The 11,129-nt window shown below is 40.6% G+C and overlaps 1 protein-coding gene across 2 annotated transcripts in view; it reads right to left on the bottom strand.

Annotated features, from left to right (window-relative positions):
- The window catches only part of LOC124144544 (long-chain-fatty-acid--CoA ligase 5-like), a 32,175-nt gene extending 21,385 nt beyond the window's left edge, over positions 1–10,790 (bottom strand). Inside the window, exon 1 of one of the 2 annotated variants that reach the window (XM_046513997.2) lies at positions 10,530–10,790. The gene's annotated coding sequence lies outside the window, so the exon portion shown is untranslated. Of the gene's footprint in view, positions 1–9,461; positions 9,610–10,529 lie in introns of those variants that run through there. The other variant, XM_046513996.2, reaches the window with a different exon arrangement.
- Between the last annotated feature and the right edge of the window lie 339 nt (positions 10,791–11,129).

Raw genomic sequence — 11,129 nt, 5'->3', positions numbered from 1 at the left:
ACGTTTTTTGGTCAGTTTTTTTTGTATTTCTTTCTTTCAAAGAATAGTAATTGTGATCATGATGAGTTGAGTTACTTGGTTTTTTTCTATATACTGTCTTTTATCCAGTGTCAGTAACTGTTGTGGAATGTGGTTTACTTGTAACAATGACTGGTTTGAGTTCATATGATGATGATTGATTGGTTTGTCGTTTAACGCCGCACTCAGCAATATCCCAGCTATATGACGGCGGTCTGTAAATAATCGAGTCTGGACCAGACAATCCAGTGCCTAATATCATGAGCATCGATCCACGCAATTGGGATCGACGCCTCTTACGACAAGCATAGTAGCCTGATATATATATACTGTTAAGATGTAACATGACAATTCATCCATACTATTTAACAGAAGTAAAACCGCTTGTCCATTCGGATCAATCTGACCAAGACCATTCCGCTGATGACAGTCAAATAATGCATACGAATCGAAATCCGTAAAAATTGCAATGGAGACATCATTAAAAGTTACCAAAAGTGACGTGGATATCAATATTGCTTTTTGAAATGATTCTATGAAATTTGTTTTCCCTGCTTCAATATTTGGAGCACCTGTGACGGAGCCATAAAACTGATCTGTTATGTAGAAAATATCGCTTGAGGCAGTGGCTGCTGGGGACTGATTATGACCTAAATACTCCTCATAGCCTTCGGTGTTAACTTTGTGGCTGTAGAGAGCTGTGCCTTCATCCAACAGATTATCGAGGTCAGTGGAACACGGTACAGACGCAAATAGATTTGAGCTATGGGACACAAAATATATGAATGACCAGAGCTACGGCTGTACATTGAATTCCATTAAACGGTTGAAAAATACTACAGCCTTGATGCAAATTCGCTGACACACTACTCCGATTTTGCTTTGACTTTGCTATCAAACGTTTCACATGTGGTTATGTGCGGTGCACTGATTAAAAAACACACACGGGGGACTGGGTTAATTCAAAATACGGAATATAACTATTCCAAATATTTCCAGTGAACATGTGCATCCAAACAATCAAAAGTGTGGTATGTAGAATATGGAATTCAGCCATATTACATTTAAATTGAGATGTCGTCGTTGTTCATGAATAAACATATTCAGAACATATTTTTTATTATGCTGTTATTTACGATCTCCGGAGCACAGTTCTTCTTTTGTATACACCGTGAAAATCAGAAAATTAGTCCTTGAGGAAAAAAGGACATCGGATTACACATGAATGGTTTAATAATGTCAGCTAATGACCAGAAACGGTCAGATGCATCAATTAACTACATAAAGACGATTTTGAAGTATCTCTTATTGCTGGAAAAGAATAGCATCAACATTCGACGCACATGATTTGTATGTTTTGTTTCCGTAAATGCGTGGCTTGAAATTTCAAATAAACCAACATGTCGACATACATGCCACAAATTTAACGTTTCCCGTATACTTCCCCGCCTTAAGGGCGGGGAAGAATAAACCGTTAACTGATATATAATACCGCACTAATCCAGGTACTTGTGTATGTCCAGATGCGTTTATTTGCTCCCCGAACAGTGGATCCATATGCATTCCAGTTATCATTCTCAACTCCCTTAGAACTATACCTCATGATCGCGTTAATCGAAAAAATAATTAAATAAATTTGGTTAAACTAGGAATACTTTAAACATAGATTTATTATTTCTCTACAATCTGACATACAGATTCATACAGTACGCATTGACTTTTCCAACGGGTCGCCCCGTAGCCCCCAGTACTGACAGAAAACAGTCAACTTGATAATTAACGAGGAACGGACGAGGGGATACAACAATGCCCTTGCGTGAACTTTACTATGAAATTTGTTCTGGTTGTTTGACTCGTCTGTCTTTGACCGTGATTGACATTCAGACATATAATGTAGTGTACCGGGCCCTAGACATATAATGTAGTGTACCGGGCCCTAGACATATAATGTAGTGTATCGGACCCTAGACATATAATGTAGTTTATCGGACCCTAGACATATAATGTAGTGTATCGGACCCTAGACATATAATGTAGTTTACCGGGCCCTAGACATATAATGAAGTGTATCGGACCCTAGACATATAATGTAGTTTACCGGGCCCTAGACATATAATGTAGTGTACCGGGCCCTAGACATATAATGTAGTGTATCGGACCCTAGACATATAATGTAGTGTATCGGACCCTAGACATATAATGTAGTGTATCGGACCCTAGACATATAATGTAGTGTATCGGACCCTAGACATATAATGTAGTGTATCGGACCCTAGACATATAATGTAGTGTATCGGGCCCTAGACATATAATGTAGTGTATCGGACCCTAGACATATAATGTAGTGTATCGGACCCTAGACATATAATGTAGTGTATCGGACCCTAGACATATAATGTAGTGTTTCGGGCCCTAGACATATAATGTAGTGTATCGGACCCTAGACATATAATGTAGTGTATCGGACCCTAGACATATAATGTAGTTTATCGGACCCTAGACATATAATGTAGTGTACCGGACCCTAGACATATAATGTAGTGTACCGGACCCTAGACATATAATGTAGTGTACGGGACCCTAGCTAATAGACTAACATCTAGTCTCTGAAATGAACATGTTTTACAGAAAAAAACAGTTGTTAAAGTATAGTACTGTTATCAAATACAATTTATACCATGAAACAAAAATACACGAAAACTCATAAGCATGTTCATCGTAGTTCAGCGGTCTGCTCATGGGTTTCAACTTTTTTATTGTTTTTATCGTTCATACTTGATAAAGGTTCGAGCACCTGTGCTGAAACATCGCCCTGAAAGAATTAAGAAGATTAAATCCAAAGGTCAACTCTGTGAGGCTTCAGTGATACAACAACTTCAACAGTGCCACTTAAAGATAGAGATTTCTTCAGTTCTGAAAATGACGACATTCTCTGGGTTTCTTTTTATTAAATATTGAAAGACAATTTAACAAGAAAAGTTAAATGTATATATTTCAGAAACTAAATGTTAGTCTCAGCTTTTCTGATTAATGCTAAATGCTAACTTTCCGCTTATAGAAACAACGTGGTTTTTCATTGAGCTGTGCATTTTTCATTGAAACACCAGACACACGTGTGGTTGATTTAGAAAGATATAAACAGGCTTTCACATAACATGCATCAAAGTAAACTTAACTAATCGTTTCAACGCCATACGTTATTGAAAGCTGTTAATTTGAATTAGTTAAGAGAACATTAATTTCGAAAATTAATTGGTTTTAATCAAGTATAACTGCGTTAGTCACTGATGGTGAATTTAACGCAGATTTGCACCAAATAAAATATCAGGACATGATGGTGACGTAGATGTAGGTCATAGTCAGTTACCATTTGTGAGCAACCTATAAACACGAGGACTCTACTAACGAGAGATCAGGTGTAAGACACATGGAAGGACGGGATAGGAAAAGGATTTTTTCGCCGCACTGGAAAATGTAATGTTACTGTATGCGGTCAAATATTGGTATTAAAATAATCACACATGTTCAAATGGTTTACGACTTCATGTAGCATTTGTTTACTAAAGGTCCGTATGTTTTGGACTTTTGCCAAGATCAAATATTTTCAAAGAATTTACTACTATGACCAAAACGACTTTCGAAATTTAAGAGCAATCTAACTATGAAGATTTTACCATGTGTGTACAACTTGTCTCCATCAGGTACGAAAATTAACTTGGGCCAAAAGCTTGCTCTTGTTCAAATGTAAACACAATTCATACTAAAAACATCTCAAAACAGATTCTTGAGCACATGTTAACTTTCAAGTGTACGTTTTGTGTGTGTCAAAATGAAGATACAGTTGTAGTTTAGTTTTTGTAAACATCTTGTTACTTTCATAACAATATCTGGGGCACGGGTGGCCCAGTCGTCTAAGGCACCGCGATTCGCTGTGCAGAGTTGCGTCCCTTGGGCGAGCTGGAAACCTATGATTGTGGGTTCGAATCCCGGTTCGCCCCGATTATGTTTCTAGGTTTGTCAGCACCATACCCGTTCTCGTGGGTCACATCGAATTTTTTAAACGTCTGAGACCTGCATCACTTCGGGCTTTCCTCCCACATTAAGCTAACACGCCGCGATATAACCAACCTCATTAAAATCAGATCTTAGTTCTTGCTATCGCTAAAGAAAGATCTGAGGACATCCCATTACGGGTCACGTCAGAACGACCTTTCATCCGACCAATCAAAGCGTCGCTTACCAGATCATGTAAGTGATAGTCGGAATGTGTTTTCTAATCATGCAACCGCGATATATTTAACACGGGGTTTTCCGAACGATAGTTACGGATTTTATGATTATATCCATACAATCTAGGCCATCTATAAGCCATTCCAGAATGTTCTTCTTATCAGTTCTAAAAAATTTAATCGAGAATATGTCAAAATATGTTTCGAAGCGTAGTCGCCAGTTTGAAACCAGTGTCGTAAAGCTCGAGAAAGCTACCTTCTGATTGGCCAATGTCGATTACTTGTCAGTCATTTCATTGGTCGGTCAAAATTCGCGAAAGGTCGTTCTGACGTGACCCATAATGGGATGTCCTCAGATCTTTGTTTAGCGGTAGCTAAAACTTAGATCTGATTTTAATGAGATTGCGGTATAACTGTTATACTGTTAAAAAAGGGGGTTAAACTCACTCACTCACTCACTCATAATAATATCTACAAATTTGCTCATTTCTTAAATTATGTATATTATGTGGATGATGTGTATTGCCAGCACCATGCCCGCGCCCATGGTTTCGTCAAAGTGCTTAACGTCCAGTACCTGCATCACGTCAGGCTTTCCTCCCACGACAAGCTGACACGCTCTGATGTTACTGAAATACTGTTTAAAGCGACGTCGCATCCAACTCGTTCACTTTTCTTTACTTATGCTCATTGGCTATTTAGATCATTTACAGGCGCTTATATGAGTAATATTTTGATGACTATTTTTTATCACAATTGTTTGCTACCCTGAACTACACCATCATTGTAATAATAGGTAAGAACGCAGCACTTGTGAACTCGAGCACGGACCAGAAAATCATACATGCAAAGGCAAGTCAATTGTTCGCCTGAAACAGAAACACGGGGGCATATGGTACAAGTTAAAATAGGGAATTGCAACGAACATAATTTTTGTCTCCGAATTTATAAACGTCTCCCACATGTCTACATAAAACCGTTTAAGGACTTGCAGTTTGTTACCCTGATCAAGGAACTTTTGAGCAAGAGTAGTATGGCGATAACGTTTTCAAGTTTGTGTCAAGGAATTTTACATAGTTTGTATCAAATCCACGGCCGAGCAGTTGTCTAAAGCGAAAGTTGCGTCCCGTAATCGTGAATAGCTACCCTGATCGTTTGTTTCTCCTAAATATGGCTCCACGTTCTTGCTACATCATACGTTACATTGGACACACAGAGAAATACATAGTGTTCAAAGCGGCTTTAAACCCAACTCACTCACGAACAACTCACAAGACATTCACAGTGACTTTCAAAAACATTTTCATTAAACTGGATTAAATTTAGTCCCTATATCAAAAACTACTTTTGTAGTTGGGAGACTTAGTGGTACCCCGACTCAATTATTTACATACCGCCGATAGTTGGAATTTCGTGATTGCAGCGTTAAACAAACAAACAAACAAACAAACAAAAACATCACTGGTCAGCTGCCCTAAGAGTCATGCGTGCTGTTTCACAGCGTGTACATAATTTTCGGCCAAGGTTTTCCAAGACGTTGTTTGAATATTAGAAACAACGATCGCTAATATTTTACGTTTGACGGATGTTTTTGCAACCTTTCACGAAAATCTGTTTAACCACACTGTAGAAAACGTTCTGTCAACGTCTGTCACGTGACCACGTATTTGAAATCTCTCTCTAACGTTTCACAAACACTGTTCTTATAAACAAACATTCACAAAAAACACACACGTGTAAACGTTTATAGCGTAACGCCTTCTTGTGAAACGTTAGATATTCGTTTTATAGACGTTATCACTGCAAGTTAGGTGATCCATCACGTGACTAAGTAACGGCGCCCAGGTTCAATTACATACGAAATTAAAATACCCCTGTAGGGTGTGCGTAATAATATGCTTAATTATTATGGTTATACTTACTGAGTTGAACGTGGCTTGGAAGTGAAATTGAAGATTAGATAGCAACACCAACTATCGTTTGAAGTGTACACTGGTGTATCACGGCAACATCTGTACTTGATTTAACGCCAGATTCAAAAAATAATATATCAAGTTTCTGTTACATTTCCGACAATTTCAAATAAATTGATTACACTATTCACAGGAAAAATCTGTAGATTTCACATTAATAACCAGGCTCTGACATGGAAATACAATATTGGAGAAATATAAACGAGTATATATTACAAACCACAGCTGGCTTAGATTTTGAAATGATAATGAAAAAACGTAATAACGCATTTTACTCGACATTACCATTGTAAATATAACAGAATGCTGTATATTGTTATTAGGTAGAAAAGAGGTAGTGAGCTGAATTAATGTGCACGTATTTGTTTGTGTGTGTGGGGGGGGAGGGGTTTGTGGGGGGGGGGGGGGGGGGGGTCAGTGCTAGGTCAGTGACTGCAAGTGATGTGTTACTGCTCGGTATCTGTTTAGTGAGTGAGTGAGTTTGATTTTAGCCGTCTTTAGCAATATCCCAGCAATATCACGGCGGGGGACACCAGAAATGGGCTTCACACATTGTACCTATGTCGGGAATAGAACCCGGGTCTTCGGCGTGACGAGCATACGCTTCAACCACTAGGCTACCCGACCGCCCCCGTACCTGTTGAAATTCCCCATAGAGTAGGTCTCATGTATCCAATCCTGGGTTTTCCCGTGGGGATTTTCGGGGTAGAATAGGTACAAGTATTCCATCCATATACGTGGCTCCCCTTGGGAATTACGGAGTAAATTATAACCCAAGTACCCCAACTCGTGGATGCCAATTAGAGGCGACTAAATGGATCGGGTGATCAGGATCGTTGACTTGGTTGATTTCGCGTCATCGTCTCCCAGTTGCTTTGATCGATACCCATACTGTCTCCATTGTAACAGACCGCCTTTCTGTAGCGGGACTATTGCTGAACAACACAAAATAGGCCCCCCCAAACACCAAGCAAGTCTACCGTTTCTTGTTGTAAGGTTCGTATATATTGGGGATCAGATGGTTACAATGGCCGGCGTGGTTGAGTGAATGTCATCGCACCCCGGCAGTGCATGCTGGTCGTACTATCAACCACAGCTTGAAATATTGTTGTTGTGCAGTTGTCATGGGGAAAGGGACACAACTCTGAGATGGTTTTTTTTTTTATAACATTTGTAGGTAACTTGTTTGTAACACTGAATGTGACCTGAAATGTGAATAAATGGGTCATCGCACCCCTCATACAGAAATGCTGCACTGTTCACTGCACTTGATGTATGTCTTATCCAATCCCAACGCTTAGAGTAATAGTCCCTTACAACCACATTCCTAAGCAATTGTTTAGTCCCAAACCTACCCGCCTACTTTACCACGCTTGAACAATTCTGTTAACGGCCACGACAGGGATTCTGGAAGACCCGTGTGAATTCCTCCCTTGACTCATATAGACCAAACAAACATGTTTACTTTCATAGTTGCGGTTTACAATCACGAATCGCAAAACGACAAACAACGTTACAGCCACATCAGGTAAGGGCTCAATCACACATTCAGGATTTTTACTGCCGTCCTTGATAGGACCATTCCCGATTAAAATTTGTCAAGTCTGATCAAGATCCTGTGATTCGTGGCGGGAAATTCACAAACAATCAGATAGTGTTCAGGAAGCGTCCCGACTGAGCCGTTTCCAGCCGAATTTGTCCCGATTCTCCCGTTCTCAAATCCGAATCTGATCCGATTTGTATCTTCCGCATGGTAAAAAACGACCGAATCTCTCCCGAAAGCGTCCCGATTCTCCCGAATGCGACCCGACAGAGACCAGACAATGACCGGACAGTGAACCGACAAAGACGGTTCGCATTCGGCAAGATCTGGGCGCAATCTGGACTATATCGACAAGAAACAGCAATGAACAATTCATGCCCGTTCATCACGACAGCGTTCCGATCCACAGGACACCGTCCAGACAAGACAGGACATTGTTACGATTTTGATCCGATACAACAGAATCTGTCACGACATAGTCACGATTGTAAGCCCACTAGACTACATCGGCTGAGTTTCCCGAATGTTACGGGACGCACCATACTGTCGAGAGTGCTTGGCCGACCTGGACCTTTCCCGATCCGTAGGACGAACGTATACGACTGCGTTCAGACAATGATAGTACATTCCAGATCATTGAGGATAGTAATCCGACTTTTACACTTTTCGTGTCGTAGCGCTGTCTGATCTCAAACGGGAGCCATAATCGGCACTCTGTGAACCTGGCCTAAAGATAACCATTTCCTGGGATTACTTGAAACAAATGTGAATTGTGTTACAAACTGAGCTATTACTCATTCAGTACTCGACTGCCAGATAAGAGTGAACTAAGCGTGAAGTTTTATGTTAAAATATCTAATTATTTATTCCTTCGGTTCCGAGATATATCCCAAAGTCCGAAAAACGTGAATGTCAACCGTGAACATTATTAAACAGACTGTTTCGTCGATCCAATACTATCATGATTTAGAGGGCAGATATCGAGTATTTCACGTCGACTGTTTGTCCACTCAATTCCTATTTTGGATATGGTGGAGAAATTGTTCGTACAATGCGAAATGTGACGAGCTGTAAGTTGTTGACTACACCTGTACATCATCCAAGGAGAGTTCATTTTTGCAGAACTGTCACTACAACACCCACAACCCACCCCACCACCACCCACACACTCACACGCTTACACACGCACACACGTACGCACACTTACACACCAACACTACTCTCAAACATATGACATCACGATGTTTAACGGTCATCGTAAAATGAAATCCCCCTGATATCGTAGACCGTCATCGCCTCAGCTAGCTTGTACCACTCGCACGCAACACGGATTGCTGAACAACTTGACAAGAATTTTGGTAACACCTTTTCACTTCCATACACAATGTAACAGCTTAAAGGACGTCATGTTAGCTAAAGCAGCTCTCTCAGATAAGAGAAGGCATGTATTAAATAGATGTACACAACTCAACAGTGTAAACTAGCACAACATGCCTGTGCTGCTGGGCTAATATATCAGTACAGCTCCACCTAAAACTGACACAGTTATAGGGACAAAATACTGTCGAGTCGGTGTTAACATATGACAATATAACTGTTCTCAATACAAGATCAACACAAAACGGGTTTAATGCATGATAAGCTATGATCCAAATTAATTAGTTGCACTGAAACCGGTTTCTACTCTACGATACGTACCATCAGGATCAAGTAATAAGGACAGTCAACACCAGTGCAACTTCAACCACGGTTTTCGTCTATATCCGGGGGTTGCAGCTAACGGAACACTCCTGCAGCTCTACAATGATTCTACAATGTGTGGCCCTGTTACATGGTATGTTTCAGCTGTGTGCTCGCTAGCCCGGGAACGCGTGTGGGTCGCAGCAACCCTCACCGTGAACCGTGTGTATGTGTGTGAAGATTTGAGTCCCTGGGAGGATTCTGTCGCCACATTCATCGTCATAGCCGAGAGTATGGGAAAAGGTTACATCTAGAGTTTGAGCAGACGAAAATGCAAATTCCTGGTAATGTAGAATGTAGGGAAGTATTTATTTTATCGAATTGTAACAGGGTCACTCTTACACGGATTTGATATCTGCAAGGCCATCTGCAGACAGACATATATAAATCCGGACGATGTCTCTTGGAATGATGGGGCTAAACTATAGACGTGGAAAATATACGCTGTTACAGAGGACGTCAACCTCTGGACGTGTGTGTGTGTGTGTGTGTGTGTGTGTGTGTGTGTGTGTGTGTGTGTGTGTGTGTGTGTGTGTGTGTGTGTGTGAATGTGAGTGTGTGTGTATGTGTTTGTGTGAGAGTGTGTATGTGTGAGTGTGTGTGTGTGAGTGAGTGAGTGTGTGTGTGTGTGTGAGTGTGTGTATGTGTGAGTGTGTGTGTGAGTGAGTGAGTGAGTGTGTGTGAGTGTGTGTGTGAGTGAGTGAGTGAGTGTGTGTGTGAGTGTGTATGTGAGATTTGTTTTAAACAAGGATTCTGTTTTATAAAGGTTTTGCTACGGCTCTATTACTAATATATTATAACTTGGGTATTGTGTGAAAACTATGACAGGACACAGGTCTTGGCTCATACACGATAAGATCTTTTGATATATCCCAATATCGAGTGAGCTTATGGTCATGTGTCTCCCATCTAACGGTATTTGGACTACTTTCCAAATATTTAACTACGGTTAATTATTCAGAGAAACGTTTACTCCCACACTAGGATAAACTCTATCCATGCTTATACACATAAACATTCACTTACCTTGCTATCGATCCTTGAATGTACAAGTTAAAATCTACCCGTATCAACTCCAAGGGTCAGAGTTCAAGAGCAATGGACAGGTCTTTACAAGTCCGACGACGAGACTAACCACGTGGAAAAGGGGGTTGTCCCTCCAATATGTCAACATGCCCTGTCGTAACCCATATGTGCTCAGTGTACAACAATCAGGGCCTGTGGACGCACACAATGATTTGCAGACCGTACATTTGACTGCTGACCCCCGAAAATCAAGTAGCTGAAGATTGTGAATATCAAGAGTGTGGCGTTGTGTGGAGTGATAACGACACGTCATATGTCAAACAAGCGGGGATGGTAGATATTTATCTATTGTTTATCTCCATCTAGTATATATAGAGTTAAATCTATCAGTCTCTCTGTACCGATCTAAGAAATATTACCTACTACTAGCACATCTTATTAGCTACTGTGAGCTGCTAGTAGCAGTTACAAAGGCTGCCTTTCTGCGCCTGGAGGCGAACATTTACTGCTACTGCAGGCTACTAGCAAAGTAGCATGTCTTTGATTTTCATTGGTTAACGAGACAACGTAGACCGTATGCAAGCCGAGCTCTGTCTCTAC

This window comes from Haliotis rufescens, unplaced genomic scaffold (assembly GCF_023055435.1).
Source record: "Haliotis rufescens isolate VD_foot unplaced genomic scaffold, xgHalRufe1.0.p SCAF_11, whole genome shotgun sequence".
NCBI classification, from domain to species: domain Eukaryota; kingdom Metazoa; phylum Mollusca; class Gastropoda; order Lepetellida; family Haliotidae; genus Haliotis; species Haliotis rufescens.
The sequence above is the reverse complement of the archived record's forward strand: the minus strand, read 5'-3'. Positions and strand labels throughout refer to the sequence as shown.